The 27,103-nt window shown below is 45.7% G+C and overlaps 1 long non-coding RNA gene across 1 annotated transcript; it reads right to left on the bottom strand.

The window, feature by feature from the left end:
* Positions 1-20,636: 20,636 nt before the first annotated feature.
* On the bottom strand, positions 20,637-26,327 carry LOC144160882 (uncharacterized). The gene is made up of 3 exons (XR_013320421.1): positions 26,186-26,327; positions 25,494-25,580; positions 20,637-21,304 (listed from the first exon to the last, which is right to left on the bottom strand). It is a non-coding gene; the product is annotated as an uncharacterized LOC144160882 (long non-coding RNA).
* Positions 26,328-27,103: the final 776 nt, after the last annotated feature.

Here is a 27,103-nt window from a genome sequence, read left to right as displayed (position 1 = left end):
CGCCATGTTAGTCTTCTGTTGTCTCCGTGCACCAGCACTTCAACCGTGGCCTAATGCTAATTAGAACGAGTGAGCAGGACGCGGCGGTTGCACGCAGCTACAAAACCAATACCGTACGTATACCCGTATAGATGCTTCAACCAGCGCGATCACAGGCAGAGAGCGCGGCCGTGTTGTCTCAATCTGTTTATTTTGGCGATAGGTGTTGTCAAACTCTGCTGCTAACGAAGAGGCAGTTCTCGCCGTTGCAAACAATTGCAATGTTCATCTGCTTCGCTTGCTTGCGCATACATATACGATTTAAATTCTCGTGCCAGCGCGCCAACGCACCCGACTGCAGCGACTCAACTTGCCCTGGCGGCACGACTGGCTGCCCGAATGTAAACAACCTCTGTGTTATCAACGCAGCGCGGCTGGTGACTCGGCGCGGCCGGAGCTTGAAGCCTCGCCTTGGGCCGTCGTTTTTTCTTATTTGTGAAGGACTAGTAGTGCCATTTGGTGGAAAGATTTTCATGTGCCCCTGTCACACGAGGAACGGCCGCAAACAGCATTTGGATACGGCGACAGGTGTGGACAGCTCGCTGGTAAGTGGTCGTTCATCAGTCGATGCGTTTGTCAAACGTTTGGATAGGGTTAACAGCGAAGTACCCGGGTACCCGTGCCGCTCACAGCTCGTACACGCACGGGCAAAGAAAAAAGCGCACACTCGTATTATTTTACTTTGTGGGTTTTGGGGTATGCGTTCGCATTCTTTTGTAGGCCGGTTTGTAACAGGGTATTCGAGATAAAATCGTTTGTCGCGCGCGGCGTCGTTTCAAAGCAACGTGACGGTTACTTCGTGCTGGCGAAAATCAGCGCAGTCAGACGGAAGCGGGAAGGAAGGTAGAGAGATCGGGAAAGAGGGCGCTAATATATCAAAGAAAGCGTAATGCAAGACGATAAATATAACACAACCCGCCTGCATTTCTCCGACCTTCAGGACAGAGCCGCACACGGGTACGTTGTCACAAACTCGAGCGTACGACGTCTAAAAGTACCGTATATTTTTTATCTTCTCATTACCTTATCTTCTCATTACCGCGCATGCAGACCTGATTGTGTCCCTGGGTTTGAGCGCACAGCCATCCTTTTGCGACATAAGAACCAGCAAACGCGAGAAATTGTAGAAGCCAGCCACATCAGAAAAGCTGGTTCCGAATGTATCAGTCATCCCTCTATCGCCCTGCTTAATCGAGAAGTCGCATATTTAGACGCACATTGAGCGCTATTTCGGTGCTTCTTCTGGGAATGCGTGTTGGGGGTGGGAGGGGGGTCTTAATCCATGTATGATGCGGTTATATTTCCTGATTTTTCGCCTTTCGTGCGCCTCAAAGTTCGTTTTGTGGTTTTGTTGTTACGGTTTTTTTAGTATTTTCGGCTCAGTGCGCCGAGAACTGTGACGCATTGGGGGCGCGGCAATTGGGCGCTTGGGCATATAAAGCTTTGAATTGTGCAATAATAAACTAGTTGCGAGTGTGCGCTTGTGCCGTCTTCATGTGTTCTTGTCCTCGTTAATTTGCGCGCAGTTTATGTTTCGCAACGCATAATTACCAACTCGCCCAACTCGCAACCCTTTTACAGATCCTATACTCCGTAAAAATGAGTTGCCTGTCCTTTAAGGTACGGGAAAATCTCGCGCAGCGCATCATTCTGCCAGGGGGCCATATCCTAATGTCAATGCACACACTATGAAAGCAGCTTGCACTTAATGCGTCACATTGTCTGCTGATAAGAATTTTAGATTCGCCCCTCTCATCATCATTCACCTCGTGGAGAGGGCGGGATTTTCTTTCATAGCTTGTTGTCACTGCAGTAATTAATAGCAGAATCAGTCTTACAAATCACAGAAACGGTTCGTTTCACGTTGAAAATAATCACAGTAACACACTTTGCACCACACGGAGGAACAGTCGGTTGCAGTGATGAGGCATAAGGGTAACTTGTTGTTAAAGGGTCATTGAAGACAACCAACAAGTTGATTTCAAACGGAAGTCGGACCTCCGCATAGCCATTTCAGCATTGATTTAGTGCCAAGATGCCTGAAGTGCTGAGAAATCGCTGTTCAACTGCTCATCAAACGTGACGCAAACACGACTGCAGTCGCTGTTTGCATCAGGATAAACCGGAAGCAAATGAAGCAGCGGTGATTAATAGCAGTATACAAGCAACTGAATACAACATTACCACGTACCAAGCAGTTTGGTCAGTTCCGGTCAAATCGCTCATGCTTCCCCAAACTCCCCTGTCATTTGCCGGTCGAGACCACTAAGCAAAATGTTTCTCCATTGGACCTGTCATCAGTATTTACGCTTCACTGAAGAAAAACATTGGCCTTTTGAGGCCCCGCAAGTTTTGGCGTCGAACGATTTTCTCATGTGTAGCTCGCATGCTCCCTTGGAAAGCGGTACTGCCACCCCAAGTATGGACGAGTAGCACCATCCAGCGGCAGCCAAGAAAGAAGTTGTGCGCGTCAGGCCACTTAAGCCCTTCCTGTGAAAACGTGTTTTTGCTAGTTTCAACCTTATTTAAAAAAAATGCCAGGTGTAAGAGGGGTATAATAGTGTTCTCCGTGAGCTAATCTGTCAACCTAGAGATGACTTGCATTTTAACTTCACTGTCATTTAAGGTTGTGCTCGAGTATATTGTGCGGAAGTAATATCTTTTTTATTGCTGCAAAAGCCACGATGGTTAATGTACTGGCACTTGGTTTTATGAAGCCTTTGCATTCCTAATTTAAGTGCTGAATCTTCGCAGGGAACCTGGCATAACAATTTTATTACTGTGCCGAATTATTAAGTTCATTTAACCATAGTGTCTGTTTTGAATTTTACATGTGGGGCATTTTTTTTTCTTTTTTGCTTTTTCAGGTAGATGTTCCTTTGACTCCCTTCCTGCATTCCGCGAACGGGGAAATTAGCCTCCGCATCGATGGCCAGAGTGTCTTGACTGCATCATCTTTACTGGGAGGACTGTGTAGTCTGTTTGCATCGTTCTGGGTTTTCAACATTCAATATCCCAAGAAGGCACACAGAGCTCTAACGTTTGTGGAACATGCCTTTTTGGACCTTGCCAGCACCAAACCACGTGTGAAGGATTTAGAACTAATTAACTTTTATCGCATCAATATCCCTCACCAATATTTTATTTGTTTTCAATCCTGTAAACATTGGATAGTAGTTTAAAGAATTTCGTATTATGTTTCTGACGTTTTCTTTTTTTTTTACTGAACAGGGGATATTTGATGGGCCCTTTCTGTATGCTGATAATGCAACTATCTTTTAGTGAAGCAATAATATTAACCAACTAATATAACTTGAAACAATTATCTAAATAATGTTGGCAACTGGTGCCAAATGAATCAACTCAAAATTATCGGAAAAACACGAATTACATGGCTTTTTCTTCTCACTCTGAAGAAGCTGTCGTGATACCACCCATTCTGTTCTATATCCTTGCAATTAACCCCTCAGACTGGGTCACTTTTCTTGGCGCATTTGTGTCTTTATCAAAACGCACTGGTATTTTCCGCAGCATATTTCTCGTTCTTTATATTACTCATTTATCCATAGCCATCTCATTGCTGTCTGTCTCCTACATCATTTATCTCTTGTGCCTTTACCATCTACAAAATGCTCGTTACCTTTCAATATCAAATCGTTACACAGCTCTCGCTCATTTCACCACCAATTGAAAAAAAATTTTGTTGTTTTAAACCACTGCAACCATTTTTTTCACTTTGTGTACTGAGTACTGATGCGTACTGAGAAGTACTCACGCGTTCTCAATCCTCTAGTATGATATAATGATGTCACTTACCATGTCGTTGTGTTTGTGCCTATGTTTTTCGCGTATTTCCAGTTCTTGTAGTAATATTGTTTCTACAGTTTGTTCAACTAGCACACAGCTCATTTCACCACCAACTGAAAATTTTTTGTTGTTGTAAACCACTGCAACCATTTTTTTCACTTTTTGTACTGAGCGCTGATGCGTTCTGATAAGTTCTGATAAGTACTGACGCGTTCTCGATCCGCTATTATTATATAATGATTTCACTTACCATGTGGTTGTGTTTGCGCCTATCTTTGTTTTTTGCGTATTTCCAGTTCTTGTAGTAATATTAATTCTACGGTTTGTTCAACTAGCATTCTATTGCTGTCTTCCATTCCTAACTGGCGTGTTTTTAGCAATTTACCATTTTTGCTTTCTTATAGGAGGTCGCCCTAAGTTTTTATTTCGGAGCCTCCTTGTATACACCATGTACCATGTAAACTTGTATGCGAAAGTTCGTTTGAAATAAACCTGAAACCGAGAAAAACCGTGTGAAATCAGTACTCCCGCAGGGAACTAGAAACTCTCCCTTGTGGCCTTGAAAAAACTCCTTTCGGAAGGGCTACAAAACCACCCCAACTTTGCAAAACTCCATTCAAAAGAAATATATGCTTCCCTTGAACCTCCAAAAAACTCCCCTCGCGAGGCCTACAAAACGTAAAACTCCATGCAAAAGAAGTAAATGCTTCCCTTGAACCTCCTCAAAACGCCCCTAAAATAACATAAGTACCTCCTAAAAAGTCCATAAACATCACTTAAAAACGCCTTGAGGAAGTAAAGAATACTCCATTTTGATCTCCTTAAATTCTCCCTAACATTTCTTAACACTCCCTAACTACCTCCTTTCTATCACCTAAAAACACCCTGTTTTGAGGAGGTAAACAAAACCTCCCTGTTTCATGTAGTAAAAAAACTCCTACAAGGAGGATCACTAGAGGACAGGCGAAAAAGAACCTCTAGGGAGTATATGGGTGGAAAAAAAGTTTAGAGTGTATGAATTATCGGCCGATATCTCTGACATGTATTCGCAGCAAATTATTCGAGCACATATTGTGTAGCCATATAATGACCTACCTAAACCAAAAAAACCTTCTGCTCTAAAATCAACACGGATTCCCACAAAACCTTTGTGTCAAGCGCAGCTTTATCGATTATTGACTGAGCTTCACAAATCCTTTCACATGTCCCTTGATACCGACGCTGTTTGTACAGATTTCACTAAGGCTTTCGACCATGTGCCTCACAAACGCTTTCTTCTAAAAATATTAGCCGAAATCTTGATTACAATACAACAAGATGGATTGGTGAATTTATAACGAACCGTACGCCGTCTGGTAAACTAAATAACTACCATTGTCGTCCTATTCCCTTCCCATCAGGCGTCCCGCAGGACTCTGTCCTAGGGCCCTTTTTGTTTCTGATTTATGTCAATGACGTCGTAACTGGCATAACCTCTTCTATTCTTCTTTTCGCAGATTATTGCGTAAAATACCCGCCGTGGTGGCTCAGTGGCTAAGGCGTTCTGCTGCTGAGCACGAGGTCGCGGGTTCGATTCCCGGCCGCGGCGGCCGCCTTTCTGATCGAGGCGAAAAGCAAAAACACCCGTGTGTACGAGATTTCGGCGCACGTTAAAGATCACCAGGTGGTCAAAATTAATCCGGAGCCCTCCACTACGGCGCGCCTCATCGCCTGAGTTTCATCGGCGCGTTAAACCCCCACAATCAATCAATTATTGCGTAAAATACCAACAAACAACTAACTCTACTGACGTATCTGCTCTTCAATCTAATCTAACGCAAATATCAACATGGTGTGACACCTGGCAAATGGGTTCAACCTTAGAAAAACCCAAACTCGTAAGGTTGTCGTCTGTGCTTGACTGGCCCTTAAAGGGGCCCTAAATAGGCTTCTGAAGGTCGCCATTTTAATTGCACAATCGCTAGAGTACCCCTTAACGACAATGTATACCAAGTATTACACTTCTGAGTAAAGCAGGGGCCGCACAAACACGCAACAAAGGTGCCTTCTTTCTTCCTTGCTCACCTACTGCTTCCTTGCCGCCTTACTGCCGCGCTCTCACGAGCGACAGAGCGCTTGTGACGCACCCGTGTGACGCACGAAGCTCTCAACAGTACCGCTGCGCTATTGGTAGGCCCCGTTAAATGCTGTAGCAAATCAGCGTACCCGGCTCTCGGAGAAAACGCGGTCGCGCGGCGCTCCTGCACCGGCGGCACGGCACGGAAGAATGTAGAGCGTCGCCATCCGTTACACAAGTTTATCCGAGTTTTACATATAGCGCGTCGTTTACAAGGTATGAATAACGCTGAAAACCACGGAGCATCTCTGAGGGCACAAACGCCCGCTACACGCGCGACCGCGGCAAGCATCTATCTGCCTGCACGGTAGAAAAGCGGCCCACTGTGCGGTGTATGCACTATAGGCATACACCGCAGCAGCTAAAACTTGTCACCGCCTGCCAGAGCGGGACCATTCCTGAAAATCAGTTTGAAAATACGTGAAAAGGAGTGATAGTGCATTGAAAGATTGCGCGGGGGATCGTCGTCATCGCGGCCTCGCAAATCAGTGTCTGGATAACTGCGGCGATGCTAAGCCTTCTCCCCGACCTCGGTGGGACGAGTTCACCGCGACAGCGCCGCATGCCGAAACGCTAGCGAGCCGCTATAGTCGTCAGTGGCAATCTTCAAGTATTATCGTAAGCGAGCATGTTGAGTTTGGAAGCCCCCTATCTTGCCTTCAAACGCTCGTTTCAGCTGGTTTCAGCCGACGCGAGCACGGCCGGCGCGAGGAGCCGTTCGATGCGGGCCGGCCACCGACCGACCCCGCTTAGCGGTAGCGGATGTAGTAGGCGGAGCAAGGCCGTCGTCTCCTACAAGAAGAAGGGTGACGTACCGCCGAGCAGATCCAATGGCGTCGCGCTTGTCGACGCAACCCTGTTTCTCTTGGTGTCACCGACCAGGTCTTGCGCCTGGTCGGTGGCGTCTCCGCTTCCACAGTGGTTTGGAGGCGCGGTGAAAGAAGAAATGCGCCAGGCGTTATTGCGGGCCCTTTTTAATGAACGATAACTCGGCTAATACTGAACGCTTCTAAAGCGGGATAGGGACTACACTAAAATAGTGACCACAGTAAAGGTAATTATGAAGCAATAAATAACAGACAATAAATAAGAATAAATAATAAATATTCCTTGTTTATCGACACCTTTCTGCCTCATTACCTTGAAAGAACGGTTGAGGATAACTGGCCTATGTTCAAAAATAAGCTACTGGATCTTGTGAACAAATTTATTCCGTTACGTTAAGTTTTCTTTAAATGCAACGCCCCCTGCTACCTCAAACGACTTGCTAAACAGAAAGAAAACTTTTTAAAAAAGCAAAACGATCCCTTGATCCTACAGACTGGTAAATATAAAACCGCCAACTCGAGATATTCCTCCGCCCTTAAATTCACTAAGTTCACGGTTTTTTACGCCACTCTGCCTACATTACTAAAAAGTAACCCAAAGCAATTTTGGAATATTGATAGCACACAGAATACGAGCACCATTGCATCAACTACCTCTAAAGGTGACCCTGTACCCAGCCGTTTGTACGCGTCGGTGTTAAACGACACGTTTGTTACGGCATTTTCATCTTGACGAAACTTGCCTGAGTCGCCGGAACTCCGGTCAAAGCATTTCTATTCGATGGATCTTATTTTCAACCCAACTGGTATTTCAGCCATTATAAGAAAATTGAAACCAAAATCTTCTTGCGATGTGGACGAAATCAATTCATAAAATTGTAAAGAACACTCGTGAAAATTGTTCGATTATACTAGAATGCATATTTTCGCAATGTTACCAACTCCACGCATTGCAACGAGATTGGACAACAAACAAAGTAAAACCAGTATTTAAATCAGGAGATTCTCAAACGCCCTCTAACCACAGACCTATATATCTCACCTCTGTGTACTGCAACATTACGGAGCATGTTATTTTCACACACCTCACAAAATGTCTAGAAGATAATTGTCATGTGAACGGATGGTGGGGTGGTCTTTACCAGCATGGAGCAATGGACACGGGGATGCCGTTGATGTGTTTGACATAACACACATTTACTGCACACTTGAAAAAATCCTAACGCAAAGCACTCAATAATTAAACTACACACAAACAATACACACTCACATCTCTAACAATCCCAACCAACAATTCAACTCTCAACCCAAAAGGCTCTACAATAAAGTTCTACACAATTCGTCCAAATCAACTAGTTCTATCACCCTCTCGGTGATCTCACTAAACCACAACTTCCTAGTTGTGTCCTATGATTGCGTCCCTATCGGACTGGCCTACCCCGGTCGTCGGCGCTGACGTGTCGCAGCCGTTGCGTGGCCGCGACTCGGTGGTAGCCGTCGTCTCGCTACGTCGGTGCCGGCGTTCGATGCGCGCGGTCACTCGTTGGACAGCATGGGCTCCGCGCGTGTTGACTTCTTCACTCTGCGGCTACCCCTTGGTGGCCGCCCTCGCTGGAGGTCCTTGATGCCGGCGTTCGATGCGCGCTGTCATCCCTTAAGCGGCGCGCTTCCTCGGTAGCTACCCCATGGTAGCCGCTGCCGCTGGAGGTCTCAGGTAGGCTTGGCACGAACGTCGCCTTTCGGGGCCGTCGAGACGAACGTCGACGGAGTGTGGACGCTGGCCGCTGGTGCCCTACCGATGCCGCTGGGGCCACGAAGACACAGGTTCGTGGGGCACCTAGGATGACGGTGCCGATGCGAAGTCGGCCCGCTCCCGCCCAGGCTCGGATGGCGTGGTCGATGGCCTGGCCGCGACCCCTGGCTCGTTCGTTGAAGCGCACGTGCTCCGCCCGCCTCCTGGTTTCTTCGGTTTCTTGCCTCCCCCTTCTCTTTGTGCGCCCCGCTTTTATACCTTCTGGGCTCTCCCGTGGCGCACTCCCATTGGCTCTTCGCCTCTTGTATGTTCTTATATGGCCATCTCGCCACTTGTCACCTGCGTGGCCTTCCATGATTGGCCGAGGAGTGTACTGCCACCTTTACCGAGGATTCCTTGGTGCGTCGGCGCTGGCGCTTGCTGATTGGCGCGCTCCTGGCGCGCACTTCAAATGGCCGTTCCTCTGTTCGTTTCTTTCCTGTTTTTCGGGGGTTTGATGCGTCCCCCTTTCAGGGGGGTGCCCTGACACATGACAATTACCCCCCGCTTTAAGAGTTTTTTCTTCGAAAACTGCTTCCTCTTGGCCACAGATGTCTTGTTTTTTAACCAGCGTTGCTGACCTCTCATAAGTCCACTGTTCACCAGCACAAATCACTTCTTTCCACGCACCTTTCACTTCACACTTCACTTTTTTCACCTTTGTCTGTAGTTCACTTATGTCTGCACAATGCGCACAGCCGGTTCACATCACGTTCCCGTTCTATCACCAATAAATCACTTTCTTAAACACTAATCTGCTCAAACACACTCTTCTGGCACATCACAGCAATCAAACACTTCAGTGAGCTCTTAATGGCCAACACTCGGCACAAACTAACGTTTTTCCTCCTCCAGCTCCCCAACCGCACTTGGAAACTACTTCTTTCATATTTACACTTCATGCACCTACACCACTCTACGCATACTATCTGTTCAATGGCATCACCAAATCAAACACATCAATTTTCTTCTATTCGACACCCCTATTTTCAATCCGATCTTCATCAGTAACTCATTCATTTCACTAATGCGGCACCGCAATACAAAACCTATTTCATCACCGTTATGGGTCCTATTTTTGTCCATGTCGACTTCATGATTGCAACCAGTGTATTTTTCTTACTTCATCTTCACTCTTCCGCAAGCACACCACTGGGCCGCATTTGTTTTACACACTAAACTTTTTTACACCCTTTTTGGCCGAAAAGGGTGTAAAAACCTTGTCCCATGGCTAACACCTTTAAAAGGTGTTTTCACCAAAAAAGGGTGTACGGACGAAAAAAGGGTGTAAGAACAAAAAAAAGGTGTTGAGGATGCTCAACACCCTTAAAGGGTGGTGAGGACGCTCAACACCCTAAATAAAGGGTGTTGAGCATCCTCACACCGTTTTTTAAAGGTGATGGCATGCGCAGTACCATGGTGTTGCGCATGTCATCACCATAGCCTTGGAGGCTTGCGACCTATCACCATGGTGTCCTAATGCAATTCATGGTGACAGGTGTATGTCTGGAGGCTCTGTAAGTAAATGAAATGCAACAATTTATAACTAATGGCACAATTTTAAGTTATATATACAGTGATCCCTCGTGGCATCAAACTCGGATATCTTGAAATATCGGTTAACTTGACATGACACACAAAAAAAACGTAGTAGTCTGAACCAAAAAAGAAGAAATAATAGAACTTCCCAATTTCATGCACGTGACGATCACAACATTGGTGCACTAGAGGGACCACTGAAAACCGTTATCAGTGTGCTCACTACACATTAGCATTCAAGTGATACAACTAGACAGAACTGGACCCCCACTACAATTGCAATCATGTTTTCTGGTGGAAGCTTCCAAATAACAATATCCCATGTGATGTGCACCCGTAGAGAACTTGTATTGGTATTTGTCGTCACAACTTTTTTAAAAGGCAGACAACCACATTTTTAAGTTCTATTGACCATAAATTGCACAATTTCTTTTGTGTCAAAAATCTTGAGACTCAAGCCGAATGAAACCACGTTTTCCGAACAAACTTTTACAATCGACAGTAAATGTTGCAACACAAAAAAAGAAACAAGAATGTTTGCAAAATTCTGTGCATGAATCCTGAGACTAAAACTAATTCACAACCATAAACTATGATTGAGGTGTCTATTAATAAACATTTTGGCAACTTCTCTTAAAACTTTACAGCCAAGCACATACCAAATATTAAGATACAAGCAATTATGAACTTCCTTCCCTCCGAATGCAATGAGGTGGACACAGCAGTCTGAACTATAAAGAACATTTACCTTTGACCCATCCTATAGCCGGTATTCATTGAAAAGTTTAGCTGTCAATTTCTTCGTTTGGCAACACTGAAATAGCCATGAACATGGCTGATCGCACGGCTCGTGCCACTGCGGCCGCACGCCGAAGAAAAATATAACACCGACGTGCGTCGCCTGCTCCGTTTCAACCGATTCTCAACAGTGGTGTCATTAAAGTTGTTATTAAAAGCACTCGCGTTGGAGTCAAGGCATTACTTTGCGTTCGGCGGGCTAGAGCTTGGAATGTCCAAACCATATCATGCGCTTAGCACGGACAAGTACCGCCAGAATCCAAGCACACCCTTTAGGGTGCTTGGATTCTTTCGCCGCAGGAGCACCCTTTTCTGCCCAAAATATCATAGGTAGGAGCTTTTCCTGCAAAAGCACCCACCTAAAGGGGTACAAAAAGGGTGCATCATCCTCGGTTCACAAATGGCGCTGCAGGTGTGCAGCCACATATGGCAAAGTATGACACACAATTACGGTATGAAACATTCGTGCTTTCCAAGCTCCGTTCTATGAGACATTCCATTAAAGCTCAATGTCAGCTGATAATTTACTTGAACTTTCTGACCCACCGATTTTTGAAACATCCATTTATAAAGTCTAATATTACAGCCAAATCGCAGTACAGAAGTTGTATCATTAGAGGATGTTGATTATTCGAAACAGTGTTAAAAATTCAATTTTATGTTCATTTTGCTATACTGCAGCGCACATCCTTCGAGCTTCACTGCACACCATAAACGTGTTATGCAGTGAAAGCAAGAAGGCGTGCAACAAATCAACTGCACAAAAGTTCTGCGAACCTTAAAACCCTTGGCTTCTCAGCATTTCATCAAACTTCCAATCACGGTAGCTACTCGCAATGTTTAGTGCCTTATTCTTGAGCTGAGCAGAAAAGCTCAATATTAAGGCAGACCAAATACAATATGTATACTTTCCTACGTACTGTGGCTTTATTCTACCCATAAAAGTTGGGTCCCCACTGCCACTTATTTTATTTTACATTATTCTTTTTGCTTCATGAAAAATGACCCCACATAGCAATACCAAGAACTGTAAACATCACAGAACAATGCATATGGGTTCCCTGGTTGAAATGTGATGACATTGTTGTTATAGCAGTATTTTATCATGAGTCTAGCTTGTGCATGGTGCCTTGCATTATGTCCCTGCTGGTGGATGTGGGGTCATTTTTCGATGTTGCAAATGAAAAGCCAACAGCCAGTGCCCATTAGTTTCGTCTAGTTTTACGAGGTGCGTCATGGGAGCCATCAAACCCGTCTATAGCCCTTTTAAGAGTTGACTAGAAGTAAAATCAGCAATATTATCAATAAAATGTTTAGCATCTTTTTTATTAGCAGCTTTACTGTTGCTACTTGCCATATTTAGGTTTTTTCTGCTTTTCCTAATGACATTTTTGTTTCGCTGAGAAGGTGCATAACCAATGAAAGCTTTTCTGCAAACCTTTGGTAGCTATGCAATTGTTAGAAAATATTTTACTAAATAAGGCAGCTTAAACTTAGAATACTTGCATTTAGAAACATTAAAATCAATTTAAATTGATCATACATTTCTGGCTGTTTTTACACAAAGCTGCACATGGGATATTAAGTGCACCGCGAGGAGGGCTCTGGATTAGCTTTGGCAACTTTGGGATATTTATTATGGACTTAAATCTCCACACATGGGTATTTTCACTTTCTGCCTCCACCAGGAAAATGGCCACCAATTTAGAGAGCTATTCTTACTAGTATTTGACGTACATTTTAAAATATTCTCAAGTATTATAGCCACAAAATTATTCTCTACAACAGCACCCAGCGGGTGCTGTTATAGAGAGATTGTGCACTACACCAGACAATGTACTACACTGTCGAGAGCTTTGACATCTACAAAGCAAGCTAATACTGGTAAAATGTTTCATACCATAATTACTGTGTGTTCAAAGCTCACGTGTGAAGTACAGATACTGGTTCTTCAGCAAGAACCGAGGATGAGCACCCTTCCTGGTTCTGAAAAAAAATAAACATGGAAAAATGCTTCAAGCAGGATTAAGAAACAGGGTTGAAAGAAAGTGAGCAAGCAATTCTTTCAAAATATGCAAAGCAATGCAAACAAATATTTATTTCAACTTCATGTCTACAAAAGACAATCTCATTAAGGCTGGTAATGGGGTCTTGGGTAAAAAAAGAGCAGAGAGCACTTATATAAATGCTACAGGGAACCTTCAAGCCAAAAATTGCTTGAGCACTTAAACTAATCACTGTTGAACAAATTCATGAAAATTGAATGGATGAAAAACCAGCGGTAAACACAGGACACAGTTAAAAGAGAACAACAGGACAAGCTTATCCCGTCGTTGTCTTCCGTACCCTGTGTTTTCCACTGGTTTTTCATCCATTCAAACATGTACCAACTAGCACAGTTCGATGCCTTGGTATCATAAAAAGACGAATTGTCACTCCTTACAGACAGTTGAAAAAAAAGAAAGTGTAAAGCAGGTGACAAAATTAAAATGACAGCAGATTGGTTAACTTGTAATTTTAAGTGATAATATAAAAATAATGGCATGAATGAAAGTGAGCAGCAACCACAGGACCATGATGCTAGGCCAACATTCCACTTTGAAGCAAAATATCCGCTTTCAACGCTACATAGGCCAAACATGCAATGCGGCAACCCTTTAGGCCCACAAAACCTTCCATAATCTTTAAAAAAGCTACAATTTAGTTGAGAAAAACTGACCACAAAAAATTGGAATTGACAACTAGATACAGTTGTCACACCAAAGCAAGCCGGCGAAAGATGAACAGATATCTAGCTGTTCTACCCCCTATTTGTGCCCTAGCCTCTGATCCGCTGCAGCAAACAAAAAAATTGTTTATATGTGGAACTATGGCTCTTGGTCAAACATAGACAGTTCTAATGAAGGAGCCAAGTAGGTTCCGAAACGTTGGGAACGCTTCGGATAAAGTCCTTGGTTAGAGTATTATATTTGTTTCCATCAAACACAAAAAAAATGCATGGTAAAGCGCTAACATTAACTTTGTCTACTGCGGTTCCTTCATGGTGACATCACTACAGGAACCAAAAATACAATACAGTGCATTAAAGGGGCCATTCGGACAACATAGAAGTTCGCTTCATTCGAAATATTTCCTGTTTTATAGTGCCCCACCACTTCAGCAAATGATGCTGCATTCACTGAGAAATTAATTTAGGTTAAAAGTCTGATTCTCACACCATATCGTGTGTTTTTGGGATGTCAGCAATGAAGCCATAAGTGCATGTAATCAAACAAACTACTGCGTCACTCGGGTCTGCAGCCTTGCTAGCCATCAGTCCTCCCAGGTGGAGCTACCATACTCATCCACAAACCGTTGTTTGCCATTGCTTTGTTTTTGGCCACGTCTGCACCTGGCTTGTTTTCGTTACTGTAGAAAGTAATGGTTTTGTGAAACATGAGGTATCCTCGACAAACAGGGTCACGTAAGACAACATGGCCTATGCCAATCGGCCAGGGCCGTGCAAGCCAACTCCAAAGCGGCGGAGTGCTGTGCAGCTAAAACAAGCATAGTGCACGCCGTACCAACAGCAGTGCGCATCGGTACTTGTATGTGTACGCGTATTTTCGTAACTTTCATTGTTTACTGCCCCATTTTTACTGCTGTAAAATGAATATGCATTACATTTAAGCGCAAATAGCTCATTCGGCATGCTTATAAGGCCTGCCCAATTTGCGTTTGCTTTTGCCGGCCTCAGCCAATCCCACAGCTGGGGACATATGACATCATAGGTACTGCTGTGGGAAATGAGCTAGTGGGTCGCATGGCCAATCGCTTTTTCCTAATTATATAGCTTATTCGAGTGAAGTGCAGCTAAAAATGGTGTCAGTATGATTCTAACGAGGCAATCTGTCGAATGAATCAAACTAGTGTGTTGTCTGCATGGCCCCTCTAAGCAAAGACAAGGCAGCCAATTTTTTTATTTAGGCTGCCTTCATGCACACAGCACGGGACTCCTGACATATTTACAGTTGCAATAAAAATCAGAAATAGAACGAATATGCATTGGACACTCCACAATGTCCAAAAACAAAGGAATAATGTGCGAGTGAGCTACCTAAAACACTGCGACAGAAGATCATATACATCAAGGCAACTAATAAAAACCATGGCTAGTGCATAGCCACTACGCAGCTCATTTGTTAAGAGCTTATGTGCGTCCCCACAAGTTGGCTGTGTAAACCCACTGACACCTAACAGAGTCCAAGGTTCGACGAAAACTCGTCAGGGGAGGGTGATTCATTGATGAAATACAAGCAGGCACTCGCCTGGTCAAAAACAAATAAATAAAGACGCCTTGGGGCCCCTACTGGCGCATTGTTCACAATGAAGAGGGGGTGAAAGGTCGCGACTATCTATAGGTTCGGTGGCGCAGATTGCGCATGTATATCTCGGGGAGATTACCCCGCTACCGGTTAATCGTGTTTTTAGTTGGTTGAATATGCTCTGATCCTAAAAGTAGTCGTGTTGACAGGCACTTCTCTGATGCGATTATGATTGCGGAATCCTAATCGATGGAGTGGTCAGTAGCCAGGCGATGATCCGCCGAGGCAATTCAACTTGCATTGCCTTTTTTGATATCGTTCTGGTGCTATTGAATTCTTTTAAACATTTCCAGTTTCACCTATGTAGGATTAGGAACGAAAAAGAGACGCCGACCAGTCCAAACAAAACGTACTGACGTTTGGGCTTCCAGCACGGAAGCCTTGTTCACAATAAATGCATCACCAGAAGTGGGTCGTTTAAGTGGGCTTAAATATTCGCTGCAAAGAGCGTGCGTAGATCGGGTTTAGATTTCCGTCGTTACGATTGACTGTGTTAGATGTGGTCTGAATGATTAGTGATTCCAGATGTAGCCGTGATGCTGTCACTTTTTCTGTAGCGACGATTCTTGCATTGTCCCAATCAATCTTGTGGTCATTCACGACGGCATGTTCGGCTAAAGCATTGTTGCGGACGCTTTTATTCTTTACGTCACGTGCGCACTGCTGCAGACGATTCTTATAATTTCCTGATTCCCCGATATACACGCCACTGCAGTCTGCACAAGGTATCTGGTATAGCACACCGGGGAAGCGCTCCTTGGGCAAGCGGTCCTTGACTCTCACGGGCTCATGGCGCATCTTTTTGGCTGGAACGTGGGCCACCTGCACATCATATTCCCGTAGGATACGTGCCAAGCATTCACTTGTTCCTGGAAGGTAGGGCACAGGAGCTCACTTCATCGGGGCAGTTGGCGTTCCGTTGCGTTTTTAAAGTGCCTAGGGTAACCGCAGCTAGCCAGGTCGTCCCGTACCTTTGCCGTGTCCACCGCCGCATCCTCGGGCTTCGAGCACAATCTTTTCGCACGCTGCAGTAGCGTTCTAACAACAGCCGTCTTGCGGGAAGCGGGGTGCACGGAGTTGAAGTTCAGGTAGCAGCCTGTGTGCGTTTCCTTGCGGTACACGCTGAAACGTAGCCTCTGGCCCTGCCGAGACACGAGGACGTCCAGGAAGGGAAGTTTGCCATTGGCCCCCTCTTCTGACGTGAACTGAATGGCACGTTCCATACTGTTGAGGTGGGCCAGCAAGCTGTTCGCCGCGTCTTTCTGAACGACGCCGAAACAATCGTCGACATAACGCTAGAACACTTTTGGTTGAGGGGCAAAGGAGGCTAGCGCGCGTGCTTCCAGCGCTTCCATAGTCAGGTTCGCCGCCGTGACCGAAATAGCGGCACCCATTGGAGTCTCCTGCCTTTGCTTGTAAAAATGGCCTATAAAGACGAAGTACGTATTGTTGAGGCAAAAATCTAGAAGCCTACGTAGTTCTGGCACATCCATCGGTGATCTCTTGGGCAACGTCTGATCAGCCTTGAGAGCAGCGGTGCATAGGTTGACAGCCAGGTCAATCGGAATGCTCGTGAAAAGGGACTTCACGTCGAAGGACACCATCAAGTCGTCTTTCTCGATCACGGTGTTGCGAGTCTTCTCGACAAAATCGAAAGAATTACGAATGTGAGTGGTCCCTTTACCGACGAGCGGCGCCAGAACTTGGTGCAGGAACTTCGACAGGTGGCCCTGCACCAAGTTCTGGCTCCGCTCGTCGGTAAAGGGACCACTCACATTCGTAATTCTTTCGATTTTGTCGAGAAGACTCGCAACACCGTGATCGAGAAAGACGACTTGATGGTGTCCTTCGACGTGAAGTCCCTTTTCACGAGCATTCCGATTGACCTGGCTGTCAACCTAGGCACCGCTGCTCTCGAGGCTGATCAAACGCCCAAGAGATCACCGATGGATGATCCAGAACTACGCAGGCTTCTAGATTTTTGCCTGAACAATACGTACTTCGTCTTTATAGGCCATTTTTACAAGCAAAGGCAGGAGACTCCAATGGGTGCCGCTATTTCGGTCACGGCGGCGAACCTGACCATGGAAGCGCTGGAAGCACGCGCGCTAGCCTCCTTTGCCCCTCAACCAAAAGTGTTCTTGCGTTATGTCGACGATTGTTTCGGCGTCGTTCAGAAAGACGCGGCGAACAGCTTGCTGGCCCACCTCAACAGTATGGAACGTGCCATTCAGTTCACGTCAGAAGAGGGGGCCGATGGCAAACTTCCCTTCCTGGACGTCCTCGAGTCTCGGCAGGGCCAGAGGCTACGTTTCAGCGTGTACCGCAAGGAAACGCACACAGACCGCTACCTGAACTTCAACTCCGTGCACCCCTCTTCCCGCAAGACGGCTGTTGTTAGCACGCTACTGCAGCGTGCGAAAAGATCGTGCTCGAAGCCCGAGGATGCGGCGGTGGACACGGCAAAGGTACGGGACAACCTGGCTAGCTGCGGTTACCCGAGGCACATTATAAACACAACAGAACGCCAACTGACACGACGGGGACAACTGGACGTGCCTCCTGCCCCGATGAAGCGAGCTCCTGTGCATTACCTTCCAGGAACAAGTAAATGTTTGGCACGTATCCTACGGGAATATGACGTGCAGGTGGCCCACATTCCAGCAAAAAGATGCGCCATGAGCTCGTGAGAGTCAAGGACCGCTTGCACAAGGAGCGCTTCCCAGGTGTGGTATACGAGATACCTTGTGCAGACTGCAGCGGCGTGTATATCGGGGAATCAGGAAATTATAAGAATCATCGGCAGCAGCACGCACGTGAAGTAAAGAATAAAAGCGTCTACAACAATGCTTTAGCCAAACACGCCATCGTGAATGACCACAAGATTGATTGGGACAATGCAAGAATCGTCGCTACAGAAAAAGTGACCATCACGGCTACATCTGGAATCACTAATCATTCAGACCACATCTAACACAGTCAATCGTAACGACGGAAATCTAAACCCGATCTACTCACGCTCTTTGCAGCGATTATAGAAGCCCACTTAAACGACCCACTTCTGGTGATGCATTTATTGTGAACAAGGCTTCGGTGCTGGAAGCCCAAACGTCAGTACGTTTTTTTTGGACTGGTCGGCGTCTCTTTTTCGTTCCTAATGTACCCTCCCGGCCAGACGGGATTCCATCATGCTCTCGATTTCACCTATGTAGGATGCGTCGCAATCCTTGCATGGAATTTTGTAGGCAACACCGGGGAATCTTGATTTTTCTAAAGGGTCCTTCACGCGTACCAGCTTCTGATTAAGCCTGTTCGTTGGCACGTGTGCAATTTTAACGCCATATGTGCCAGACACCCTTGCAAGAGCTTCACTGATGCCTTGCGTGTAGAGGACGGCAGCGCGGTTTTGCCTGTATTTTTCAGGAACCCTTTCAGGGGAGGCAACTGAAGCCCGCAATTGTTGCGTCCTCACAAGCTTTGAAGGGTAGCCATTGCTGCGAAGGTCCTTCCTTACCACGGCTAGCTCTTGCTTGCGCAGACCAGGCTCAGAGCAGATTCGTGATGCGCGTGAGAAGAGTGCAGCGGCGACGGAGCGTTTTTGGCCTATAGGATGCGCAGAGTCGAACCCCAGGTATCTACTCGTGTGGGTCGGCTTTCGATACACACTGGTTGTAAATCCTTTGGCCGACCGTCTCCCAAGTACGTCGAAGAAGGTGATCTGTCCATTATTTTCCTGTTCCATGGTGAACTGGATGCTTGGAACACAAGAGTTTAGATGCTCAAATAAAGGCATTACGTCTCGGCGGTGGATCACACAAAAACAGTCGTCTACGTAGCAGACAAACATCTTGGGGCCGTCTTGTACGAGTATAGCGCAGAATTTTCTAGAGCCTCTAAGGCAATATTCGCACAGACTGCTGAAACGGAAGCTCCCATCCCTGTTCGAAACCGCTGGTCCGTTGAAAACAAAATATATGTGTTCTGCAGGCCAAATTCCAGGAGACAATATAAGTCTTGCGTCTCAATTGGCGAACGTGAAGGCAGAGATGCATCGTTCTCGAGTAGATCCTTGCAACTCCGGACCGCGTAATTTTGCCTGGAATTTGGCCTGCAGAACACGTTTTGTTTTCAACGTATAATGTTACAAGCAGCAGTTTGGAACAGCGATGGGAGATTCCATTTCAGCAGTCTGTGCGAATATTGCCTTAGAGGCTCTAGAAAATTCTGCGCTATGCTCGTACAAGACGGCCCCAAGATCTTTGTCTGCTCAGTAGACGACTGTTTTTGTGTGATCCACCGCCGAGACGTAATGCCTTTAATTGAGCATCTAAACTCTTGTGTTCCAAGCAACCAGTTCACCATGGAACAGGAAAATAATGGACAGATCGCCTTCCTCGACGTACTTGTGAGACGGTCGGCCAAAGGATTTACAACCACTGTGTATCGAAAGCCGACCCACACGGTAGATACCTGGGGTTCGACTCTGCGCATCCTATAGGCCAAAAACGCTCCGTCGCCGCTGCACTCTTCTCACGCGCATCACGAATCTGCTCTGAGCCTGGTCTGCGCAAGCAAGAGCTAGCCGTGGTAAGGAAGGACCTTCGCAGCAATGGCTACCCTTCAAAGCTTGTGAGGACGCAACAATTGCGGGCTTCAGTTGCCTCCCCCGAAAGGGTTCCTGAAAAATACAGGCAAAACCGCGCTGCCGTCCTCTACACGCAAGGCATCAGTGAAGCTCTTGCAAGGGTGTCTGGCACATATGGCGTTAAAATTGCACACGTGCCAACGAACAGGCTTAATCAGAAGCTGGTACGCGTGAAGGACCCTTTAGAAAAATCAAGATTCCCCGGTGTTGCCTACAAAATTCCATGCAAGGATAGCGATGCATCCTACATAGTTCACTGGAAATTTTTAAAAGAAGAATTCAATAGCACCAGAACGATGTCAAAAAGGGCAATGTAAGCTGAAATGCCTTGGCGGATCATCACCTGGCTACTGACCACGTCATCAATTGGGATTCCGCAAGCATAATCGCATCAGAGAAGCGCCTGTCGACACTACTTTTAGAATCAGTGCATATTCAACCAACTAAAAACACGATTAACCGGTCGCGGGGTAATCTCCCCGAGATACACATGCGCACTCTGCGCCACCGAACCTATAAATAATCGAGACCTTTCACCCCCCTTTCATTGTGATCAAGGGACCAGTAGGGGCCCCAAAATGTCTTTATTTGTTTATTTGTTTTTGACCAGGCGAGTGCCTGCTTGTATTTCATCAACACCGACCTAACCCGCCTGAATCACCACTTTATAGACATTGAGCAATTCTTTGAATTGGTCTATTGTAGCAAGCAACCACTTTATGTACATTGAGCAATTCTTTGAATTGGTTTATTGTAGCAAGCTGTCTTGTTTATTTCCTTATTTTTTTGGCATTTCCTGTCTCATTTGAAATTGGGAGACCAGATAGCTTTTACTACGGGTCATGCACTGGTGACAACAAATATTTGATTTCACTTTAAACAATTTTGAGTTCTGTTTTATTGCTCACCAGCCAATGACCTGAAATATAAGAGGCTCTTCAAACATGTGCTGGCATTTCTTTCCTGCACTGTAGTACAACTAATCATGACTTTTATCATATTTTGTTCACAAATTGTAATATTTAGAAAGTATTCAGCTGAATGAAAACGTTATTTCAGAAGCATGCGCAATCAACAAGGCCTCAATGACTCTCCCCACGTGGTTCACTTGTTTCTGTCACAAATAACCTGATTGCAGCCACATTCCACCCAAGACGAAGGTAACATACCCTCTGGGATGATGAATATTTAAAATGCCTTACGAGTAAGTGCTCAGCACATGAAATTGTGGCATTAAAACAGAAGATCCGTCTGCGGCATCCTTCACTTGGGGCACCGCTTGATCACAAACTTCGAGAAGCTGAAAAATGCTCCATGCGCCGCTCCAGCCAGCAGAAACAATGGAGGACGCAAGTTGGTAGGTGGACCGTTGGCATCCTGCGATTGTGAAGATTTTTATTTAGTAGATGCTCTTCTTTTTGTACCATTGTTCATTTTTCCTTTAACAAGCAGCTGAACTCCTGCAGGTTCTACGAATCACACAAGCATAATAAAATGCAGCAGTGCAGAACAATTGGCAGGTTACCTCAATTTTTCTTTTCTAGGAATGAAAACAATGTAGGTAATCTATACACAACTACAATCAAACCTTTCAATTTTTACCTACTTCACTCCTAACAAGCCCGCATACACGTTAGACATGTGAGAAAGCTGCTACATTTATGCCCACAAACTTAATCAGGCATCAGAAATCGGCAGGGAACGACGTGTTACCTTTAAATGGCACTTTTTTTGTTCAAAACACGTAAATGGGGGAGAAAGGCCCATAACTATGATTTCGTACCCTTATCTGGAATGGTTTTCAGGCAATGCTTACATCTCACTTCAGTACCTTCAGGTGGTGGAGATCTTTGAAAACTCATTGCGGGCAAGTGGGTTGTGTTCAAGGTCTCGTATCTTGCCAGCATATGCTGGATTCCAGCATTCCCAATTCAACGTGACGACTCGAATGTGGTGGATGCAAGAAAGAATAAGCACACGCCAAAGGCGTAGCCGGGGGGGGGGGGGGTCGAGGTGCTCCCCCCCCCCTTCTTCATAATGTTTTATGCCAAGGCTGGGGTGCGGTTTAGGCAGCCTGAAAAACCGCCTGAAGTTACCTGCAGTTTTAAGGACATTCTTGCTCACATAAAGCTGAAAACAAGGGCTATGTCAACGTCTGATCCCTGCGCCCGCTCCAGATGCTGTACCTGTCAATATATACAGCCCGGCTGCATTTCGCGCCGGATACACTGACAAGCACCGGGAACCTGCCGCGAGCCGATCAAAACAGCCCCACTGTTTCAATGGCGGAACAGCACGGCCGGGGAATGGCAGAACAGCAGGAAAAGCCGCATATAGGCTTACATGTGGTCGGGAGCGTGTCATTCCTTGTCTTTACACTGGTACAAAGTATAATCACATGACAGAGCATGTCGCTGTATTTTGTTCAGTCAACTATCAATCCTTGATATGTTTATTTTTCTACTGACATCGCATTTCATTGACTATTGCAGATCCATAATTTCTGCTGCATAAAAAGCATTGCTCTGCCCATGTTGTATTTCCTCCACATCAACAAAACTACACAATTCTCCTTATTGCGGAGCTTAGTTTTTTTGGCACTATTCCACTGTTTCCTTGACCTCCCTCTTGGTTAGAATCAGCATTCTGTATTTGCTTAACCGGAATTTTAATGAAGCCATGTCTGTTTCGATTTAACAGATAGAAATATAATGAAATTTAAGAAACGTGCAACAAGCTCAACATTCAACAGCAGTGCAATAAGGTGTTCTGCTTAGTGCAAGTGTACTACTCACGTTACTAGCACAAAAAATAACAAAAGGCGATTACTTAAGGACGAAGACGCACGTTTGCTAGCTTCACCGCCATAATATACGAATGCGCCGCATGTACAGTCCACTGCGATTCCATGGTTGTCGCGGGAAAGCTACTCTTTCAAACGAAGCAGAAAGAACACCAGCTTTAGCAAATATTCCATGCAAGTTTCGTTATCGTCGGCGTAATAAAGGGCAACCAAGTCCAAGTCTGTGCTTGATAACAACGAATGTACAGCTTGAAACCCGAAGGGTGGCAAGTCAGTCGTGCGGGCCATTGTTGTATCACGGAACAGCCAACAAGGGAGCGAAGAGTGCGAAATCTCGATTTTCATGGTTCCGAAACGAAACCGTGGGCTGGTGGCACGCTTGGCCGCTCGATGCTGGCGCGATAACCTTCAAATCGTGCTCGACTGTACTTCATAGCTGACAAGAAAACTTAATAGTCCCTTTTCTAAAGGAAAATCTAAAACACGAGAATCTTGATAGCAAACATTCAGTGTTGGCCTCCACTTCCTCCCGACGAACTTCGGGGACCGCGCGCCACTCACGAGCGCACTCATGATCACGCTCACGAGCGCGGGTCCGCCTAACCACCTGCTCTGCGGACGAATGATTCGCCCGTGGTCTGCCCGTAGACCAGCGAACGGGAATTTAGGTGATCCTAATTATCATCACCATCTAAGCTCCTTAAAGGAGCCATGAAGAGAAAACACAAGTTTGGTTCATTCAAAAGATTGTCTCGTTAGAATCATACTGACACCACTTTTAACGTAAACTTCGCTCAAATAAGCTACATAATTAGGAAAAACGGGAATGGTCATGCGACCCACCAGCTCATTTCCCGCAACAGAACCTATAATGTCACATGAGCTAAGCTCTGCGATTGGCGGAGGCTGAGAGCTTACAAACTAGACGAATGAGCGATTTGCGCTTAAATTTAGGGCACATTCTTTACAAAGCAATAAGAATGATGGGACAAACAGTGGAAGTTACGAAAGCACATGTAAACATAGAAGTACTGATGCGTTCTGCTGTTCGTACTGCGCACAGCATGCTTGGTTTAGCTGTGCACAGCACTGCGGGGCTTGGGGTTGTCTCAGACGACACTGGCCGATTGACGCAAGCAACGGTGTCTTACGTGACCCCATTTGTCGAGCGAGACATGTTTCAGGGAACAAATATTTTCTCCCAGAACAAAAAAAGCCAGATTTAAATGCGGGCAAAAACAAACCAAACGCTTGCCACGGTATGGTGGCGCCATCTAGGTTACAGAACGTAAAAAAAACGCGGGAACAAACCAACACCGCTGTACAGGGTGGAGACAACCTTTGAACGGTCCCGTGCCGCCGCAATTGGGCCAACAGGCTCAACGCGTTATTCTTTTCGTTTCCCACGAGACCTAGCAACGCGAAACAGACAATGTGATTCAAACTTCTTCAGTAAACCGCGTTGCGGCGATAATTTTAGCGCGGTTTTGACACAATGACTTGCTTCGGCGGCGAGCGAGCAACCGAAAATGGCGGCGCCAGCGTATACGTGTCTCTGCCCTGTACGGCGGATGCGTGAATGAAGGTACTCTAGGCTGCAGAGCGGTCGGTTCCTGTGATGTCATTTGGGACCACGAAAACGCACGATTGAGCGGGAAAATCAAAATTTTAACCTAAATTGTTTAATTTCTCAGTGAATAAAGCACCGTTTGTATCCAGACAAGCGCTGGGGGCACTATAAAACACGAAATCTTTCGAATAAAACCAACTTGCATTTTCTCTTCATGGCTCCTTTAAGGTGGGCTTTACAGTTAGCGTTGAGCATACACAAATCGCATGTTAAAGTCAGTTATTTCAAGCATCGTTTGCAAAACAACGCGCAAGATGCCTTGCCTACATATTTCCCCGTCCCATCTTTTGGTCGACCACGGCTCCCCCCCCCCCCCCCGAAAAAAAATTCCTTGCGCCTGGCAAACGTCCAATCAGGAGTACGTTCAGCATGCACGTCGGTTGTTTAAAAAAAAAGGGTGTAATGTATTGCTCAGAAGACTCAATGCTTGCACGCATCTTGGAGCAGCAACGGCCTTGGCAGATGTGTTTGAGTGGTTTTCCTCTCTCATAACATCCACAGTGCTTTCAGGAAAAGCCCCAGGCCTAACAATTAGCATGTTCCAGTTAAGAATAATGCTGCGGATACTTTACATTTTTCAAATCTTTTTCTTTGTGGAAGGATGTTTGTTTATTGGCGGTACAGCACTAGCGTGCGTAAATCGCAGCCTTCAGAACCCCAATCAGGCATGTTTAAATGGTACAGGCAGTTACATAACTATTTGAAAAAGTGGACTGCAAGGACTGTCAATTCACAGGATAAACATCCAAAAAATAGCTGAAAACAGAACTGGTAAGGCTTTATCCAAGACGAAACTACAAAGGTAATAACATTTTTGTGTCACCACCTAAGAAATATGGCTTCACCGTAAACATGACTAACACCAGGAAGTTCGTATACATGGTGAATAACTGCTACATCGTGATTAATTATACATGGTGATTAAAAAATACATGGTGATTAATTATGATTTTGGGTGAAACTTTGAGTTTTCCGAAATTAACAATAAAGGTTGCCATTGAGCACCTACATGTTAGGTTATGCATGAAACACCAATAATTGTTACGGGGGAGAGAACTTGTACATACAAGTGATCGAACAATATTCAAGTATGATACCCCACTGTGCTACCAAAACTGTGTTTGAAAACTTACGTTCTGGCGGCCAAACACTGTTGACAATGCTTGTGGCTCTTGTCCGGTTGAATGGAGGGACGTGATGCGCTCAGACCGTCCAGAGGTCTAAAACGGGATGACACATGATTACCACACATGCAAGAATGGAAATGATTAGGTGCACGAATGTTACGTCTCGGGCAACACAACATTCAGCCAAAATCACTGCCCGCGTACCGCGGCACCGTACACGTGGTGAGGTGGCTCGCCGCAAACGCAACGAAGCTTGCGAGGCGCGCACATTCGCTCGCAAACGATTCTCCCTCGCAATTCCCAACACGGCACAAACGACTGCGGTGATCAACGAAGCCGAAAACGCTGCGCAGCACAGTTTAGAGGAGTAGCCGCCGGTGTTCTGATAAACTACGCGTAAGACGTGGTTCGCAGTGGTGAACTCTGAAGCTGTTCAATATAGTGCTGCGGAATGGGAAACGTTACTGAGACTGAGCGCCACGGCGTTACTGAGCGCCAGTGCGTTTAGCGCTCAATGCAAGCACCACAATCTTTCGCACATCGCCTTTCTAGAGACGAGCCCTCTAGGTTCAACCTCGCCAGTTCAGTTAAACAATTCACACACGCGTGCTCCTGTTAACGAATCCTTAAAGCGGCGATGACAGCTACAAACGACATCCAGTGACAAGAAAGGCGGCAAATGTGACGAGACAGCTTACCGAGAGGAGCCGACGCAGAAGAGCGAGCGACGTTCAGAGGCAAGCGCCAACGAAATTAGCCGTCTTCAGGTGGCAAAGTTGTTCTCAAATACTCCATCGCGAAGTCGAACACGACAGACACAACCGAAGACGACGAGGTGCCCAATTACTCATAATAACTATGCTTGTTTAACCGCACACCACTGTAAACACGTAAGACGGGTCACGGGGTATCTGTTCCGGAATCCGGCCACGCCGCCGCGCGCCGTACTCAGGGAATCGGCCGTTGGCAGGGAGTTGCGTAAACAAATTAAAACGACAACAATAAATAATTGCCTCTTTTACTGAATATAACATAATCTTTAGGTTTATTATTTATTGTGTGTATTATAATAAAGAGCTTAGATATTTAAAGTTTACAAACACAAAACGCGAACTGAAGCTTTTGGCGCTCGATTTGAACGTTAAAAAAAGCAGCAGATAGTAAGATAACACTGCGCAATGAAATTTGGCAGTGTTCTAGTGTAAGTAATCGTATTACTATTTGGCGTCTGTTTATTTAGCGCCCGATTTCATGCCCCTACCTCCCCAACTTTTGTTTTCTTTTGATATCTGCCTTGTTCTCCCACGTTGTTTCTGCAGGAGAAACTATGTGGTCTGTTTATTGCATTTGTACACAATATTTACGGTCGCTAACAATAAGAATGGAATAAAATTGTGATTGCTAGTACGTTATAACTCCACTGAGTGACGAGAATGACTGTTGTCAGAGAGGGCTATGATTGTGCTGGTGGGGCAGGAGAGGAACAGGGAACGACGGAATGATGATACAGATGTCACAGTTCAAGGCTGTGCTGTGCTCCGTGCAAGGCTGTAGAAAACAAAAAGTGGGAGGGGGAGTGTTATTCTGTCGAAGTCGTAACAAGCAAGGGCTGATAT

Source organism: Haemaphysalis longicornis, unplaced genomic scaffold (genome assembly GCF_048455015.1).
Source record: "Haemaphysalis longicornis isolate Haplotype H1 unplaced genomic scaffold, Haemaphysalis longicornis Haplotype H1 scaffold_11, whole genome shotgun sequence".
NCBI lineage: Eukaryota > Metazoa > Arthropoda > Arachnida > Ixodida > Ixodidae > Haemaphysalis > Haemaphysalis longicornis.
Note: the sequence above shows the minus strand (reverse complement) of the source record. Positions and strands in the feature narration are given on the sequence as shown.